This window comes from Lissotriton helveticus, chromosome 10 (genome assembly GCF_964261635.1).
Source record: "Lissotriton helveticus chromosome 10, aLisHel1.1, whole genome shotgun sequence".
Classification (NCBI taxonomy): Eukaryota; Metazoa; Chordata; class Amphibia; order Caudata; family Salamandridae; genus Lissotriton; species Lissotriton helveticus.
The window spans coordinates 507,686,658-507,704,359 of NC_136071.1; the positions used below are offsets into that span (position 1 = coordinate 507,686,658).

The 17,702-nt window shown below is 42.5% G+C and overlaps 1 long non-coding RNA gene across 2 annotated transcripts in view; it reads left to right on the forward strand.

Moving 5' to 3' along the window:
• LOC144785360 (uncharacterized) overlaps positions 1–17,702 on the forward strand; it is a 284,873-nt gene that overhangs the window by 112,373 nt on the left and 154,798 nt on the right. The window contains exon 6 of one of the 2 annotated variants that reach the window (XR_013601839.1): positions 17,556–17,649. The exons of the other annotated variant lie outside the window; for it this stretch is intronic. This is a non-coding gene — a long non-coding RNA (uncharacterized LOC144785360). Of the gene's footprint in view, positions 1–17,555; positions 17,650–17,702 lie in introns of those variants that run through there. 2 annotated transcript variants of the gene reach the window in all.

Below are 17,702 nucleotides of genomic sequence, written 5' to 3' on the forward strand. Positions count from 1 at the left end.
ACTATATGGGTTATTGATTGATTGCCCAAGTATTTGTATGGGAGACTGAGTGTGTGTGTGGCTAGCTGGGAGGTGTGTGACTCTGTGCAGATCAATCTGTACTTGTATCAATGATTGTATAAGAAAGTAAGTATGTGTTAGTACATGTTTGAAAATGTAAGGTGCTCTATGTTTAACTGTATAGACAAGAAAATGGAAGTCTCATTGATTCTTTACAGGACTGACTAGGTGTGTAAGTAACTCCATGGATGAGTGGCAGACTGTGAGTGTCTGTATAGGTGTATGAGTGCATATGATAGTGTTGTAAAGATGAGTGATTGTATGTATGAATGATTGTATGGGTGAATGAGTGAAGGTGTGTGTAGACGTAGCAATCAGTGAGTGCGTATGTAGTAACTAGTATTGGTGTGTCAATGGTTTCAAAAATTATACTCTTTTTAACACTGGGTGAAACAGAGGTTATATTAAAATGTGAGGAGATGCATTGTATTGTCACATGAATGATATCATCAGTGATGTGGTCATTGATGTCAAATGAGATGTCATCAGTGATGTCATCAGTGATGTCATTTGAGATGTCATCAGTGATGTCATCAGTGATGTCACTGACCATGTCATGAATGAGTAATATGTGACATCATCAGCAGTGGATTGCGGGTGCACGATATATAGTTAGTGCAACTAACTATATATGGAATTTCATTGGTTTTATGTCAATAAAATGTCCAGCTAACTATATATGGTCTCTAACCTATGGTTTTTGCAGTGAATTTTCAAGGTTTTGTAAATGCTAATTCCTAACTATATATGGTCTATAACCTATGGTTTTTTCAGTGAATTTTCAAGGTTTTGTAAATGCTAATTCCTAACTATATATGGTCTATAACCTATGGTTTTTTCAGTGAATTTCAATGGTTTTTTAATAGCAAATATCATAAGCTGTCGAATGTCAAGTACGTGGTAAGTAAAAACATTTTCGTGTTTATGCACACTGATCTGCTTTGAATGCTGCCCCCCACCCCTCATTTCTATTAGGAGTACTCTCTCTTTGCAGATAGTGAAGGGTAGTTAACGCAGCCCTTTGCCCCCTTTGTAATCCGTCGTGCCTGCTTCTCTCTCCATTTGATTGATTGTTCTCTTTCGTTCATTCTCTATTTACAAACAAGCACAGAGTCAAAATACTCTGTTTAGTCTTTGCAGATAGCGAAAAACCGTGTAAAAAAACAAAAGGAATCGAGCAAAATCAGTAGGCCACTAATGGGATCTCTTTTTGACCTCGCTAAAATAGAAACATTAGGAACAACCTGTTCAAAATAGCAATGCGTATGTACATAAGCGGCGTTCATTTGTGTTCACAGTACCCCTTGTTGATTGTTTGAATCGAGCATTGAATTGTTCGAAGTTGGTTCTCTTAAGGATCTTCTCTGCCTGCAAACGAGGAAGAATAGGAATATTCTCTCTCCCTTTGCAGATAGTGAAGGGTAGGTAACGCAAGCCTTTAACACGTCGTACCTATTTCATTCCTCATTGATTGATTGATTGTCCGAACATTGACTGTTTGGGAATTAGTTCTTTTTGGAGGTATTCCCTGTTTGCAAATAAACGTAGGAAAATCTTTGCAAGTAGTGAAAGGGTACGTAATGCGGACCTTTCTCCCCCGTTGTAATCTGTCATGCCTATCTACTCCCCACTGATTGATGCACCTGTTTCACCCGGACCATTTACTAGACATACGTCATCTGGCCCGACCAGAGAGCACCCCTAGTGAAAAGGACATATGCAATAATAACGAAGTGATCACTGTATCCTGTTAACAGAAACTTTAGCATGAAACAACCTGGAAAGAAAAGAATAGGAAATCGAAAATCAGTAGGCCACTGATGAACATGAACTTTTATTAAACAACGAACAAAGAAACGATAACATAACGTAATGATAAAACCTATTAATGTCCTAGAAACAAGAAAACGTTAAAATATGCCAGTGGTGAGAGACCAGAAAAACAGTAAGAGAAACCAAATCACCCCTCGCTGTCCCACCGCCTGCCACGCCAAAAAAATCGATAGACTAGGGAAAATGCAAGTCAGTAGAACATCCGCCCCCACTCTGGAAACTTCCAAGGTGGGGCAGGGTTCCGGCTACGCCCAGCCGGGAGCAGCCCATATAAGGCAGGTCCTGCTGCCACGCCTCGGCCAGGAGATCCTAACGTAGGGTGTAGCCGGAGGAGAGGCCGAGACCAGCGGGACCCGGCCAGGGGATTGCCTTTACAACGCTGAACAGTTGCAGGGGGGGGGGAATGTCTCCTCGACCCTCCCCTCTCTCTCCCAGTCCGGCCGCGGTGGCCCTTGAGAGTTGCAGGTAGTCCCGCCACATGCTCTTCCGGTCCGGCCACCAACGGTCGGGGGGCCGAGGCCGACGGGATCCGGCTGCAGCCGATAAACCAAGAAACCCGTTCATGGGGCCAGAGCCAGGGGCGTCCGGCCGACATCTACCGGAAGCCCGGCCCGAAGACGGACGGGACACTTCTTCTTTCTTGTATAATTGCTGCAACAACCCTGGGGGGGGATGTCTTGCACATGCCTCCGACCCCCCCCCCCCTCGTCCTCATCGCCTGGTCCGGCCATAACAAATCTCAAGCGAGACGCCGTGGGGTGCACTGGGAGGGAGAGACGGTGCGAACAGGCCTCTCCCGCCTCCCCAGTGGAGGCTTCCCAGCTGCACCCTCAGCGCTCCAGGCGCCCGGAAAAGAGTTCTTCCACTGTGGCCATGCTGCAACGTCTCGCCCGGCAGGGTGGAGCCCATCCGCTCATTTGACCCCGCGATCACCAGTAGCTACCGAACTCTCAAAATGGCGGTCGACCTGGCAAGAGCGGGCCCAGCATAAAGAAATGGCCCGGTCACTGGTTGACTCCACCACCGTAGTCCTCCACGACCTTGAAGATTCTAGAGGAGCCGCGGGAGTCTCCGACCCCCGATGGGGAATGACTGCCATGATCACCCGTGGAGTGACGAAACTGTATCCGCGGGACGTCGGCGCCAGCCTCACTTTGAATTACTAGAATCCTGCAGACCTCACTTCCGGTGAAAGCACAGTGTGACCCGGTAGGAAAAATTGTTGCACCCCCTCCCCTTTTTGACTGATAGTTCAAACCACCGATCCTTTCCTTTGCCCTTTTAACGGAACTTTGGACTGCCTCCCCCTCTTTTACATTTTCTAGAGAAAACAAAACATTAACCACTACATTAGCATAGCAGTTGACACCAGAACTGTTTTCAAATTGAAAACCAACAACATCTTCAACAGAATCCTTTTTGTTTCTGCTGTGACCCTGCTACAGCACAGGCATTGTCCCCAGCAGTAATTCTGCAATGCCGGTAAGAATAGCTGTGGTGCCTACTGGACTCACTCACCCCCGCGGCGCCCCACGCCGTTATTTGCTGGGCGGCAACTTGCTAGATATCACTTTCGTGCCATCTAGATTTCAGCGCGTTCTGCTGCCTTGGAACTATTCGCACAACAGACCGCTACTGACAAGAATATTTCATTATTGGTGCTGTCAATTTCAATAAATCTATTGGATAATTCAAAAGAAATTGCCACGGTCTCTTCGTTGTTTAAATGTTTTTACTGTTTTTGTTTTGTTGTATATATTTATATGTTATTAAAGTTTTATATTCCTACTACTTTGTTGGAGTGCTATATATTTTTAATGTGACACATAATTGTAAAAACTTTGATGTACAAAGAGTCATTCCTGGAATCTTCCGCTTCAGGCTCGGTCCCCTCCCCAATCACAATACAGGATAGTTTTCAGATAGTAGGAACACGTGTGGTGTGACGGATCTCATCGGGTGTGGGCCTTGATCTACTATAACTCCTTTGAAGAGGGGTGATTCTTTACAGCTGGGGCCATAAACTACATCTGCAGGGCTAGCTGATAGCCTGGACAATCGGACACAGAGGAAGAGGAGTGTCAGAGGGTGCGGTAGTGAATAGGGCGAAAGGGAGGTGTCGGGCGGGCACAGTGTGATTCTCAGGGAAGAGCAGCGCAGATGGGGGGAGGTTTATTGCCCATGCATAAGACAGAGAGCGGGGGTGACCAGTGCCTGGGGAAGATGCTTGCGAGGGTGAGGAGCCATGCTACGAATCAACAGCGTGCAGAGAGTGGGTCTGGTCAAGGCATCTAAAATGGCTGCCGTGCACGACAAAAGTGTGGCATTTCAAAAAAGGCAAGATGGCGCAGACAATGTTTTTCAACACTTCCTCATTTCCTTCGAATCGAACGTTAACAGACGTTGGGGCATATTACCAAAGTTAAGCGATATTTATCGCTAACGATGCTTACCAACGAATTTTTTACCGCTAAGCATCGTCAGAAATTATCAAAGATAAACCTTGCTATTATCAAGGTTTATCACAAATGCGATAATAAACGGCCGCAATGCATGAATATCGCTAAAAACTCAGCGATATTCATACATTACCGAGCTAATGCTCTTAGCCATGTTATCCACCTCCCATTGGATAACATGGCTAAGAACTGCTCAGGGCAGGTGTTAGTTTTTGGAGATATTCGCGCTTAGCGCGAATATCTCCAAAAGTTGGTAATAGGAGATAGATATCTTGCATGTTGTAATGCAAGTTATTGTGGTATATGGAACTCATACCATAATCTCTCAGGAAAGCAGAAACTGATCCTTTTGGGACCGCCTAAAAAGGCCTAGGGGGTGAGGAGTACTCTACTTTGCCCTCTTTTCACGTTCCGAACTATTTTATTTTACTCTCTTCTGTAATTACACAAAATAGCAGCGATAAGATGCATCGGAGACACACAGTGAGAGAAAGGAGGCCGGAGATGAAGAAGAGATGTCAAATACACATTGGAGATAATATAGTGGCAGAAGGGAAGTAAATATGAGTAAACTTACCATGTAACATAAAAATGTTGCACTCTATACTATAAGTCTCATTTTATACTACAATCACTTCGCTACAACCTCATAAATTAAAAATAAAAATGAATAATGTCTCAAACAATTTTTGATTTCTAAATATAAATTTATTCTTCCGAATTTTCTAAATTTGAAAGAACTAGTAAAAATGTCCTCATCAGCAATGTCCTCATGAAAAGTCTGCAATAATGATTCTTGTAACTCTATGGTCTCCAAACACTCGATAAATTCGCCATCAAGAGATTGATCAAAAAAATCATTCAAGTCATCTCCTCCTTCTGACAATATTTAATTATTGGTGCTGTCAATTTCAATCAATGTAGTGGAATCATTCAAGTCATCTCCTCGTGACAATATTTCATTATTGGTGCTCTCAATTTCAATCAATGTAGTGGAATCATTCAAGTCATCTCCTCCTTGTGACAATATTTCATTATTGGTGCTGTCCATTTCAATCAATCTAATGGAATCATACAAGTCATCTCCTCCTTGTGACAATATTTCATTATTGCTGCTCTCAATTTCAATCAACGTAGTGGAATCATTCAAGTCATCTCCTTGTGACAATATTTCATTCTTGGTGCTGTCCATTTCAATCAATCTAATGGAATCATAGAAGTCATGTCCTCCTTGTGACAATATTTCATTATTGGTGCTCTCAATTTCAATCAATGTAGTGGACAATTCAAAAGAAATTGCCACGGTCTCTTCATTGTGAGCCATTTTATTTTGAAATTGCTTGCTGTAAATTGCAGAAAAAAATAATCACTTTCATTTATCGTTTTTAGTAATACATAATATAAAACTAACTTTATCAAGTATTTAGTATAACAGAAGGACTGCAAATAAATAACAGAAAACATTTTTCAAATTATCTTCAAGTGTACAACATAGTTCCCCTTACAAATTAACAACTCACCTTTTTAAAAGTAGGAAAAGTGTTAGTACTGTGTAAATCAAACACCAGAAATTCACCACCAAAAATTCCTCACAAATGTACCTCAGACAGTAGTATCACAAAATGGCTGTGGTTTCCTCTCATTTGACATATATACATAACCAATTAACTTTCATCACACACAAATACAAAACCAAAGTAACATTTTAATTGGTTCTAAATTTCAACACTTTCAAATGTGTTTTCCCCATGCAATTTTCCATAGGACATTTACATATGTCTACAGCCTGAATGGCTGAACGGAATTACACCAAACTTGGCAAAATGGTACATCAAACCTAAGAGGTCAGGAAGGATCTACTATGCCTCCTTATGGTCATTTCTCCCTTCGCTTTGGCCTCCTCTTGTCTCTCAATCCTACCGAGAGACAAGATGGCGGCCGCTACGGACTGTTTGGAATGTTGACAGACGCCGGAGAACCAATCAGCTTCGCAAAGCTCCGTAACGCGAAAAGTACGCGAAGCGGAGCGCTGTTACAGATATATATCTTTTTTTGAACGTTAATTTCTCAAAATCCACTGGAGCACATATATTGAGACCTAGCAAAGGCACATCGGGCTACCAGTCCCTAATATTTTACCAAGTTTCGTGCAAATCCATTCAGCCGTTCGATTATTATTATTATTTTTTTTTTTGCCCCGCGGGGCCCTTTTAAAACCTCCACATCAAACCTAGGGGGTCAGCGAGGATCTACTATTCCCCCTTATGGTCATTTGCCCCTTCGCTTTCGCCTCCTCTTGTCTCTCGATCCTACCGAGAGACAAGATGGCGGCCGCTACGGACTGTTTGGAATGTTGACAGACGCCGGAGAACCAATCAGCTTCGCTTCACAAAGCTCCGTTGCGCGAAAAGTACGCGTCCTGGGACGCTGCCCGGTCCGCTGTTACAGATATATATCTTTTTTTAAACGTTAATTTCTCAAAATCCACTGGAGCACATATATTGAGACCTACAAAAGGCACATCGGGCTACCAGTCCCTACAATTTTGCCAAGTTTCGTGCAAATCCATTCAGCCGTTCGGGCTAAAAGTGAGGCCAACCGCCCTATGGAAAACTCAATGTTAAAAACACGTTTTGGGACCCCCCTTTTTTCTCGACCCCCCCTGGACGAAACCCCCCCCAATTTTCAGGGGCTGCTCAGAAACAAAATGTGCCATTTTCCTGAAAATTTCAGCCAATTCCGTCCACAAACGCCAAAGTTATTAGACATAGAATTTTCAAAAATCCCATAGAGAAAAAATCCTAACTATATATACCTACTGGCGACCGCCAGTAGGTAATTTGATATATATATATATATGTATATATATATATATATATATATATATATATATATATCTATATATCTATATATATATATATATATATATATGTCGAGATTGCCAGCAGCGCAAGAATAGGCAAAACGCCACTAACCTTATTCTTGTGGCTAGCAGAGACGATGACGGAAGAAAAGCCTCCCAATTCCTCCTAGCACAACCCCCAACAGAAGACAGCTATTCTCCTGTGTGGTTTTGTACCCAGGGGAAAAGGGAAGTGGGCAAAATAATAAACTCTCTGTACGGTCTGTGTTTCCCTCCAGGTCTGCTCAAGGAATCGCTCAAATACCAGGATAGATGTCACACTGCAGTAAGGAATGACAAAGCAGAAGATATAAAGTCTATCCTCTTAACTCCCACACAATGTATCAAGGTACTTTGTCCCTACTCACCAGAATTCCCTCAGTTAAACAGGTAATCGTGCACAGGTAGTTTCAAGGCAAAACAGGAACAAAAATAATAAATACTGTGCAGCACCACTCCCAAGTTCCTTTTGAGATCAGCACACTGAAAGTACGTAGTCTTAATTAGCAACCAGAACATGTGTCTCTTCACAGTCACAAAAAACCACAGCAACCGATAGGGCTTCCCTCCCTCCGTAGAAATGCAAGTGTTGTTAAAGTTCACAACACAAGTTCGGTAAGCGCCCAAACAGTACTTCACCAGCAGTGATACTTTGTAAGTCCAAACGTAGCTACCGGGATAGAAACGATAATCTCCAAACAAGCAATCACAAAAATCCCTGAAAGGAATTGCAAGAAACGCGTCTATTATTTCAGTCGCGTTTTCTATTAATACCTTTACGCGCTCACAATGCAACTTAAAAGCACTTCAGCGCGTTTAAAGCACCGCAGCTTTTCTTTACTCAAGTTGGTTTTCGTGAGAAGCGGAAGAGGCGAGCCCGCGCTCTCTCCGCCAAAAGTACCTCTGAGTTGGTTCCAAAACGTATTCCCAAAGGCTCCACAATATCGAACATCTAATCACGCAGCTGCTCCGATTCTTCAAGCTGAAATCCGGCGGGGAACACCATCCGCCATTCCTCGAACAACAGGTTGATTGACAAGCACCTGTCCAGTGGCAAGGAGGTGCTTTAATAAGATCCGCCCCAGATCTCCACACTTCCTGCCCCTTGGCATGCTGGTAGCTGTAGTCATTCTATTGTTCTCCATCGTACCGTGATGGAACGGCAAACAGCGAAGTTTGTAGGGATAGGACAAATTCCGCTTTCGGGACCACGAGATCGCTACAATATAGCAGGACATTCAAATTAATCCAAGGGGAGGAGGCGTGTTCATTTCTGCAACTGAGGGCATTGAGAAAGGCCTCACGGCCGAAATGCATTTGCCTGTTGTTACTGAGAATAAAGCTGCTCCTTCGGATTTCCCCATGGTGGCTTCTGTTTTCTTTTTCACAAAAGAAGCGTGCTGATATATATATATATATATATATATATGACTGCAAAGATCCTCAACAGAAGAACTCGGAGGCCAAGGGGAGTTCAGGGTAAACAGCTCGCTTTATTGACCGGTTCCCAGTGGCTGCGAATGCATTTCGGCTCGATAAGCCTTCCTCAGCGCCCAATCACTGTGGCATGTCCTCCCCCAAATGAGTCCGACCTGTGTAAAATACCTCCCAGCACCTGGATCTCCTCCCCTTAATGTGGTTGTCACACCCTTTGTAGTTCATGTCGCATGTGAAACCACAAGTCCCAGAAAGCACTGTGGCGGCTCAGTCCGGGTGGATGGCGTAGGGGAGTGAGTGAACGGTAAGTTCGTGCTGGAGACAGGTAGGTGGTGGTAGGCGCGCAGCCATGGAGCCGGACACTGACCACGGCCGTGTTCCTTCATCCCCTCGTGACTGCTACAGCCCGCATTAGCACACAGTAAGTCCAATGGGCAGGGGCAGTCAATGCGGACTGGAATCCCGCGTCGTTAAAATACCAAGCTCACCCCACTGGTGCTGTGCGAATCCAGGCGGTCACTGGAGCTATCGATCACTCAATACCAGGAGATGCTGCAAGCAACATGGTGCCAGCTTTGCTCCGGGACGCTTTGATGTAGCAGGGCCATCCGTGCTGCGTCGCAGGCAGGCGCAGGATACATGACTGCAAAGATCCTCAACAGAAGAACTCGGAGGCCAAGGGGAGTTCAGGGTAAACAGCTCGCTTTATTGACCGGTTCCCAGTGGCGGCGAATGCATTTCGGCTCGATAAGCCTTCCTCAGCGCCCAATCACTGTGGCATGTCCTCCCCCAAATGAGTCCGACCTGTGTAAAATACCTCCCAGCACCTGGATCTCCTCCCCTTAATGTGGTTGTCACACCCTTTGTAGTTCGTGTCGCATGTGGAACCACAAGTCCCAGAAAGCACTGTGGCGGCTCAGTCTGGGTGGATGGCGTAGGGGAGTGAGTGAACGGTAAGTTCGTGCTGGAGACAGGTAGGTGGTGGTAGGCGCGCAGCCATGGAGCCGGACACTGACCACGGCCGTTTTCCTTCATTCATATATATATATATATTCACTGAAAATACCATAGGTTTTACACACAATATAGTTAGGAATTAGCATTTTAAAAACCTTTGAAATTCACTGAAAAAAACATAGGTTTCACACCAGTTATAGTTAGCTGGTCATTTTACTCATACAAAACCTTTGAAATTCCCCTGTTATAGTTAGTTCAGCTAACTATAACTCGCGCGCCCGCAATGCACTGCTGATGATGTCACATATTACATCACTCATGACATGGTCAGTGACATCACTCATGACATCACTGATGACATCTCAAATGACATCCCTGATGACATCACTGATGACATCATCCAGTGAATGTGTCTCTTTCTGAAAAATAAATAAATATATTGTATATATGTATATCTAAAGGTCGATGAAAGATTGAATGGGTAAATAAGTCTCTAAATGGATGTTTTTTTTGTAAAATTGATTTTATAACTGACTTATTAAGTATATCTTAGTGAATAGGTGTATTAGCGAGTAATCTTTAAATATTGAAATATCTCTATCAGTGTCTCACTGTATATAAGTGGCTGCATGGGTTGGTGAGTAGCTACATGAGTGTGTATATGGGTTATTAGTTGTTTTTTTTAAGTATCAGAATGAGTGTCTGTATGGTTCGGTGGGGAGTATTACTTAGTGCACAGATGCATGAATGACTGACTCACTGTTCGTATGTGTTTTGAAGACAGCATGTGTGCATGACTGTATAGGTGGATGAGTGTGTGTATGGGTGTGTTAGTGAGTGTGTTAGTGAGTGAATGACTGTCTCAAAAGTATCTTTATGAGTAACGACATATGTTTTAAACTAGTATAGGTGAGTATTGATGTATATAAATGAGTATATGTGAGAGCGAAAGATTGTAAGAGTTCCTGTTTAAATAAGTATGTGTTTCTATAAGTGATTGTTTTAGAGAGTAAGTATGTGTACGATTCTGTAGAAATTAGTGTAGTGGTAGGTGTATAGCTGTATATGCAAGTAAAAGGATGTTTGATAGTTTATTTGCATGTCTGAGTAACTCTATAGATGAGTGCTGGTGTGTAATAAGATGTATAGGTGTATGAGTACATATGATGAGTGAGTACATGTATGAGTGCCTATATAGAACTGTTAGTGAATGACTGGATTTGTATGCAGATTTTTGAAATACTGAATAGGTTGTTCTAACTGGAATTGGTATCTCCATTTTTTTGAAAATGTTACTTTCTATTTTTGATCATGTGTATCAAAGGAGAGGAGGTCTGCCACAAGGATGATGTCATCAGTGATGTCATCAGGGATGTCATTTGAGATGTCATCATGAGAATAGACCATACTAATAAAATGGTGCAATTACTTGAATCGACTAAAGGATGGGTAAAGATAAGGAACATCTATATATTGTACGAGTAGTATTTAGAACAGTACTTAAAGGATGGGGAAAGATTGGAACATGCTAGTACAACAACTACAATGAAGGACTTCAACATTGGTCAGCAACAGGAGGGTAGGAAAAGGAACAATATGCAAGTACGATTATATTCAAAGCAAGAAATGGAGAATGCCAAATAGATGGGTTCTCTCAGACTTATATTTACCTAGAACGGTGTGAAGACCAACCCTGGCCACGGGTCAGTTAAGGACAGGAGGAACCCCAAGGAAGGACAGTCGCCAGTAGGCCAGCAGGTGCAGAATGGACACCCCAGGACAGGACAGGAAGACCAGATTAGGATCAGGACAGGACCACCAAGGTAAGACCAGCACCCGCAGTTCGGAAGCAACGCCTGCGCTCCACCCTCTCTGCAGCTATCAGTCAGAACCCCGATTGGGTTATCGAATTCCCCAGCAAAGTGCCCCGCCAGCACTTAAGGTTTCCAAAACCCCGCTTGAGTATATGGAAATTACGGACAGAGTGCTCCGCAGCTCTCTGTATCAGTCACCTATTGAGTGCGTTGGGTCAGTGACAGGTCAGCTATTCGGACAAGTCGGACAATTTCTCTAGCTAAACCTAGGCTAGTTATACTGTTTTCGGGTCAGTGTACCACCCCCCAAATGTTGCAAGTGTCAGAATCCCCAATTTCGATTGGTCCTCAAGTAGGATAGGTCAACACACCAACCACATTTCATTTCTACAAGACTCAATTTGCATACTCTGGGACCGCCTATTGAATTTGGGTTTCCCATGACCTAAGTTTCTATATTACAATAGCGCATCTATGAATTATGATACATTGAGAACAGTTCAGCTTCTTCTGCTAGGCGAAGGTGCATCTTCCCAGGCACATCTTGGCTGGGACTTCGGGTTGGCACAGTTTCAATGCCACTGGCAGAAGACGGTCATGCGCAGAAAGGCTGTTCAATATGGAATCACGAGTGTTCCTCGGGCCCCAAATAATACGATATATGAAAAGTAAGCGAAAACAATTTAGAAATACAGAAAAAATGAATACACTGTATACCATGAATAGCTACTCTATACCCCTTACTTTATAATAACTATAGCATTAGGGTAAATGCGGAACAAACAACTTTGCAAAAGCAGCTTTGCAAGCACGGAGCATATGAGGAAACAAAGCGGCCATTTAAACTGTATTGCACATGAGCAAACATTTCCCACCAGAACTGCGAGTATGTCACGTCACGTGAGTGTGACCAACGCATGTGCAGACTAAATTCCCGCGAAGCAGCGGCCATTTTAATGACAAGCGTTGTTAAGGTTAATACACACATATGCAAGCGTCTCTGGGACACCCAAAATGTCAGAATAACGGGGAAATTAGTAAGACAAACATGTTGGATTAATCTATTATAGTTATTCGAGGTTCATGAGTACAAGCAAGTCGCGTAACGTGCGAATCCTTGCTCCATCAATCCCCTCTTTGATGATATTTACTATCATCACACAACAATAGAATCAGATGCCAACTTTTCACATTTTGCCCAATTCAATCTCTTCCAACATTCGATTCAATTTCTCTTTATTTTCCTTGTTAGGGTGAGAATTCTTCACCCTTTTATAAATCTGTTTATTCAGTTCCTCTAATTCAAGTTCATCCACATTCCGTTTCACGCCTCTTTTGTTCACAGTATATTTCTTTTGGTGTTTGCGACATTTGCAACAGACAAATATGAGGAATATGATAAAACCTATTCCTGCAATTGGCATCAGTACTTTAAACAATAAACCTCTACCTATCTCTGCAAACCAATGACCTACAGCGGAGAGACCATCAGTAAGTCTCTTCCAGGCACTGTCAACCTCCAGTGGTTTGAGTTCTTCCGCCAAATTAGTAATGTTCCTTACATACCTTTGGATTCCCACGCTTTTATCAGGTATGTAAGTGCAACAATGTTGCGCTTTCAACATTCTGCAGACTCCGCCCTCTTTTGCTAATAGAGTATCTAGGGCAAGTCTGTTCTGTAAAACCATTGATCTGACCGCAACCATTTCGATATTGACCATCAGAAAACCTCCAGCAGTGTCGGTAGATAACCGATCTACTATTGTAGACAATTTGCAAATTTTGTTTGTGTTCAGAACCACTCCCACTGCAGGTATTATTGCGCTAAAAATATCTCCTACAATTTCACCAGCAGTTTCTCTTTTATTGCGTACTAATTGGTTAGTTTCCTCAGTGCTTCCAGTGATTTTCTCCACATGGTATATCTTTGGGAAGACAATACCAAAATAGCAACTCCCGTACCAAAGGTCGGAAAATTTGAAGTAAGCCTTGTTCCCACATATAAAATAAATTCCAGGAACACACAGGCTCTGTCCCATCTTTGAAACCCCAACCTCCAATTACCTTGTAATTATTATCGCATTCACTGGAACCAATGAAAACATTTTTATAATAGCTAGTCTTCTCTCTTTTAAGACAGAGACTCCCCTTCTTTTCGAAATCCAAAAGCATAGCAGCACTAGTTCCACCGTTTGGGGTGCTCCCTATACTCTCTGCCCATTTAGGAACCTTCTGGTTCTTGTCCTTGGCTTTCTTTTGGAAAATCTCTCTTGTCTTCTCTACCATGTCCAGAAATTCTTTTTCCTTTTCATGTAAAGAACAGGTCAGGTTATTTTTATGGGCATCATCTATATTAATTTTCCCTACAGTTAGAAAATAATCACTCATGAACTTAGCTACATCTCTAGTCGTATGTACAGGGTTCAGGTTTCTTCGAACAGGAAGTTCAGAAAATGTTACGTCAGAGTTTGAATAGTAATACTGTAAAGGTCCTCTTTTGTAAAATAAGCTAGTTAGTATACTACAGGAAATTCCATAGGTTAGTGGCAGGTGATGATAAGTCACGCCTTCAGCTACAGAAGTAGGTAGCTTCATGCAGACATAACAGTCGTCTATTTCCATAGCTTCTACATAATGCAATAACAGGTTTGCGAAAACGTTTAAATGAGTCTTGTTATTAATCTTGTTAAAGTGTAATACTTCCTCATCTGGTGCTTCTAAATCTAACTGTCTCCGTTTTAGGCTAATTGGTTTGTCCAAAGTGTCTACTCTTCATGGTGTAATTCTAGTGTGTGATTCTACAGTGTCGTCAGGTAAATTATTATTTGGGTACAAACTTGGGTTCTTACTTATCATAGAAGGAAGGGTTACTGTTAGTCCTATCCAAAAGATCAGTACTATTGCTACACTACATAAACATATTTGGCAGCATGTTTTACAACAACTTCGTCTAGGTCTTCCATTCACATTGGAATCAGACATTTTGGCTCAAAAGAAGCTTTCCAACCCCTCTTTGTAACTATTCACAGGTAGCTTACACTGGGCAACTTCAGGTTGTTTCTTCTTCTTCTTCGGCAGACTGATCAGCAGTCAATTCTTCATCACTTTCGTCACTTATATCGAGATCCTCAAATTCCTCCAACACCAGGAAAGTCCATTCAGGATCCCTATATTTCTCGTTCAGTCTTTTTATTCGGGCACTTCTTCGTTTGGAGTTCTCTTCAGTTTGTTCTGTTTTACTGGTACTTTGCTTTCTTTGCTCAATTTTTTCTTCTACTATTTTCAGTCTTAGTCTCAGTCTTTTGATGTATCTTGGTTCTCTATTCTTCTTCTTGAATCTTTTCACTGTCACTGTGGTTTGGCTTTCTTCTAATGCTTTTTTATTTTTGTTTTGTTGTGGCACTTCTGCTTCTGCTTCCTTCCTTCCTTTCTATCTGACTAGTCCCAGGTCTTATTTCAGTTTCTTCTGCCTGGTTGCTAAGCTGGCCTTGTTCAGGTGTATGTTGGATTTTACTTTTGGACGTTTCAATTTCTATGTCCTGAACACATTCGTCTATTTCTATCTGATCCTGTTCAAGCACTTCGAACCTTTGATTTTCTTCCGCTTGAACTTTCGCCCTAATTTCTATCTGTCCCTTTTCAATCTCAGGAGTTCTTGGAGGTGTGTCAATCACCTGTTCTGTCCCTATATAATCTTCTTCCTCATCAGATTTGGCATGGATTTTGATAATCTGATTGTCTCCTCCTATTCCTGTCTCTTCCTCACTATCCCACTCTCTGTCTGAGTATGTTTGGCTTCTGGTTCTTATGGGATCAAATGTCAGGTTGATTACAGGTAACCATTCATCTTGACTGGTGCTCGGCTGTTCGTCATCAGCTACCTCAGGACCAACGTCTGGAGACCCCTCAGCTGGACAACCTTCAGCGTCAGTTTCTTCGTCTTCAGTTACCTTTTTCGTATGGCTGGCATGGATCCACTTTGGCACACCGGCACACTTCACCGCTGTTGTGGTCACCAGAATCACTTGTCTTGGTTTTCCCCACTTCGGTGCAAGGCAACTTGAACGGGTGTGTTTCTTTAGTACCACCTAGTCACCTGGATTCAGATTATGGACTGGAGTTGCTGGGCTGGGGACGGCGTCTTCCCCAATCTGGTGAGAGATAGAACGCACTTGGTCACCCAGTTGCTTGCAGTACTCTAGTACCAAATCATCAGAAATGCTTATCAGTTTGTGTCCTGGTACCCATGCTTGTCGCATTACTCTTCCCATCAGGATCTCATGGGGACTCAGGCCTGTTTTTCGGTCTGGAATGCTTCTGATCCCCATTAGGACAAGAGGTAAAGCCTCTATTCAGTTCACGCCAGTAGATTCACACATCTTTCCTAGTCTCGACTTGATAGTGCCATTTAGTTGTTCCACCACTCCAGAAGCCTCTGGGCGATATGCACAGTGCAGTTTTTGAGTAATTTTGAATGCTTCACAGATCTGACCAATTATTTCATTCTGAAAATGTCCACCTCTGTCTGATTCAATTGTGACTGGAACCCCTTACCTAGGTATTAGCTCCCGTAATAACAATTTAGCTACAGTGATGGCATCATTTTTCTTGGCCGGGTAAGCCTCTACCCATTTTGAAAATAGGCAGACAATGACAAGGACGTATTTCATTCCTCTACAAGGGGGTAACTGAATGAAATCAATTTGTAATCTTATAAAAGGACCTTCTGCTTTCCCAATTTTTACCAGTGAAACTACTGTTTTCTTCCCAGCATTGTATTGCTGACATGTCAAGCACCTCTGGCAGAGTGCCTCTGCTACTTTCCTGAACTTCAAGTTGAACCATGTCTGTTTGAAAACATGAACCATGCATCTCTACCAATGTGTGCATCTCCATGTATCAACCTGGTCATAGGAGCAAGCTAGCTGTCAGGCAACACAGGCATACCATCAGAGCAAACAATGACCCCATCCTCGTTCCTCTGTTGACAACCAAACATTCTCCATCTTCTCTTTTCTTTTGGTCCTGCTGCATTCTGTAAATCTCTCAGTTCCTCCCATGTTGGCACATTCTCAAACACCATAAGTTGGCAGCTGTTTCCATTTCCCCCAATTTGATATTGACTGACATTTGATGTCTTGCACAATGTTGGGCCAGTTGGTCAGCATATCGATTACCTGCTGTCACATTGTCATCGCCAGATTTGTGAGCAGCACACTTGACCACTGCCAATTCCTTTGGTAACTGGATTGCTTCCAGTAATTCCTGTACCACTTTTCCATTTCTGATAGGAGTACCTGAAGAAGTCAAGAACTCCCTTTGTAGCCATAATTGGCCGAAGTCATGCACAACCCCATAACCATACTGACTATCAGTATATATGGTTACTCTTTTATTTTTCCCAACTTTACAGGCTCTTGTCAATGCAATCAATTCGGCTACTTGTGCAGACTTTACTCCAAATAGATAGGATGCTTCTACAGCACATGATACTTTGACTACAGCATAGGCAGCACTTATGCCTCCATTCTCATGTCTCAGACATGATCCATCTACAAACAACTCGTAATCCTCTACAGGCAGGGGCATTTCCTTGATATCTGGGCGTGGTTTGGTACTAAACTCATTCAAAATAGTAATACCTAGGCAACTGAAGGGTCCTGTTAGGTAATCAGGTACATAAAGACAGAATTGTACATTAATATCGTGCTCACACTACAAGGTAATCATCACTTGCAGGAAAGTATATTTGACTCTGTAAGAAGACAATAACAGGGAAGGATGTATGTGTATTAATATGAAGAACTATGTTCTGTGAATTGCGGGTTTCGACTAATTACCTTGCCCACATTAATAGTTACCTGTATATATAGCGGGACAGATTCCTTTCGAAAAAATGCGCCAGTCAGCATGGATGACTCAGGGGCAATGATAGGCCGAATCTACAATACAAGCGGTAAAAGGTAAAATCCATCTTAGTGGTTGGTGACAGATAACAGACGCAATATGCATGATCTGCTGGGTGTTTGACATTACTAAAGTGTACAGCTGTTTTTATATGATCTTATGTTTATTATCCTTCCTCATTTCCAGAAATATCAAGTGGTCTCCCGAAGAAGGCGTGCGAATACGCCGAAACGCGCGTAGAGACATTTCTATTCATCACTTGTTTGTTCTTGTCTGTTCATTGGATGTATATAAAAGCATTATTTTATTTTGTGTAAATCATTTTTATTGTAA